General features: G+C 20.4%; 1 non-coding gene across 1 annotated transcript in view; it reads right to left on the bottom strand.

The window, feature by feature from the left end:
* The window catches only part of LOC128924076 (small subunit ribosomal RNA), a 1,990-nt gene extending 1,688 nt beyond the window's left edge, over nt 1-302 (bottom strand). Inside the window, exon 1 of the ribosomal RNA XR_008472770.1 lies at nt 1-302. This exon is cut by the window's left edge and continues 1,688 nt beyond it. This is a non-coding gene — a ribosomal RNA (small subunit ribosomal RNA).
* Between the last annotated feature and the right edge of the window lie 2,198 nt (nt 303-2,500).

Raw genomic sequence — 2,500 nt, 5'->3', positions numbered from 1 at the left:
AAAGATCTGTCGTCGGTACGAGACCATACGATCTGCAAGTTATCTAGAGTTCAACCAATATAACGATCTTACGATCGCTTGGTTTTAGCCTAATAAAAGCACACGTTCCAAAAGGTCCGTGTTTATTTTGCATGTATTAGCTCTAGAATTACCACAGTTATCCAAGTAACTGTTAACGATCTATGGAACCATAACTGATATAATGAGCCTTTTGCGGTTTCACTTTTAATTTGTTTGTACTTAGACATGCATGGCTTAATCTTTGAGACAAGCATATAACTACTGGCAGGATCAACCAGAATAATATTTTTTATTCATTTATATAATATTTTTTATACTATATAAATTTTTATAATGATATTTTCAATATTTGAAAATTAAGTACACGACATATACACAATGCAAAGGAGAACGAAATCGCGACAATAAATAATTATGAAATTTCTTCTACTATGGTCGGATTAAATAATTTACTTCATGTCATTTAAATTTCATATTATTGTATTATTTATTGCGGTCTTATTCGGACTTTGAGACTGTGTATCTTATCGTGAGAAAGAATTTTCGTTCTCTATACATATATAATATAATTATTAATGTAAGGACGATGTTTCTTCTTGTATTTGTTAAACTTTCAAATAATATCATTTTTTATACATTTTACTTTATTTCAATGCATATAGTGTATATATCTTTTTTTAAGAGTATATACGTTTTTCTTTTGATTTGAAATTAATAATTTCAATTCAATTATTTTTCATTTTATTTCATATATGATATGAAAGTATTCGAGCGTAATAATATAAATATTTAACTTTATTGAATTTTATTCTTTACCCACATATATTTTATGTGAATAGAAGAACAAACCCCAAAAAAAGTTAAATTAAAAAAAAAACGACTACATTATGTTAGGTATAGAAGAATAATCTCAATTAATAACATTTCATTATTAACAAAATTATTTCTATTTAAACCAACTGTAGCAAACCAGGAATAAATTTTTTTGCTCTCATTTATATATTACACTTAAATACTTTTATAAATATATGAAAATAATTTTCATATAAGTACTAAGTATGCAATTTCATACAAGTATTAAAATTTTCATACAAGTACTAATGTTGAAGTTTCATACAACATATATGTTTTCTGCCACGTACACCTCACCAACCGGAAATCGTATGGAGAAAATCTTTTTAACCATATAAAAGTTTTAAATTCATATATATACAAGTAATTTATATCATTTTCTATGAGCATTATGCTTATAAGAAATATTACAACATCAAAAATAGCTTAACATTTATTTTTTTTTTTAAATTTTTTGTACTTATATGAAAATTATTTAGTTGTATGAATTCATACACTTAGTACTTATATGAAAATTAGTATCTATATGAAAATTAATTAGTATTTATATGAAATTTATTAAGTATCTATATGAAAATTATTTAGTATTTATATGAAAATTATTTACTTGTATGAATTCATAAACTTAGTATCTATATGAAAATTATTTAGTATTTATATGAAAATTTTTTACTTGTATGAATTCATAAACTTAGTATCTATATGAAAATTATTTAGTATTTATATGAAAATTTTTAACTTGTATGAATTCATTAACTTAGTATCTATATGAAAATTATTTAGTATTTATATGAAAATTTTTAACTTGTATGAATTCATTAACTTAGTATCTATATGAAAATTATTTAGTATTTATATGAAAATTATTTACTTGTATGAATTCATAAACTTAGTATCTATATGAAAATTATTTAGTATTTATATGAAAATTTTTAACTTGTATGAATTCATTAACTTAGTATCTATATGAAAATTATTTAGTATTTATATGAAAATTTTTAACTTGTATGAATTCATTAACTTAGTATCTATATGAAAATTATTTAGTATTTATATGAAAATTTTTAACTTGTATGAATTCATTAACTTAGTATCTATATGAAAATTATTTAGTATTTATATGAAAATTATTTACTTGTATGAATTCATAAACTTAGTATCTATATGAAAATTATTTAGTATTTATATGAAAATTTTTTACTTGATGAATTCATAAACTTAGTATCTATATGAAAATTATTTAGTATTTATATGAAAATTTTTAACTTGTATGAATTCATAAACTTAGTATCTATATGAAAATTATTTAGTATTTATATGAAAATTTTTTACTTGTATGAATTCATAAACTTAGTATCTATATGAAAATTATTTAGTATTTATATGAACATTTTTTACTTGTATGAATTCATAAACTTAGTATCTATATGAAAATTATTTAGTATTTATATGAAAATTTTTAACTTGTATGAATTCATTAACTTAGTATCTATATGAAAATTATTTAGTATTTATATGAAAATTTTTTACTTGTATGAATTCATAAACTTAGTATCTATATGAAAATTATTTAGTATTTATATGAAAATTTTTAACTTGTATGAATTCATTAACTTAGTATCTATAT

This window comes from Zeugodacus cucurbitae, unplaced genomic scaffold (assembly GCF_028554725.1).
Source record: "Zeugodacus cucurbitae isolate PBARC_wt_2022May unplaced genomic scaffold, idZeuCucr1.2 ctg00000255.1, whole genome shotgun sequence".
In the NCBI taxonomy this organism is placed as follows: domain Eukaryota; kingdom Metazoa; phylum Arthropoda; class Insecta; order Diptera; family Tephritidae; genus Zeugodacus; species Zeugodacus cucurbitae.
Note: the sequence above shows the minus strand (reverse complement) of the source record. Positions and strands in the feature narration are given on the sequence as shown.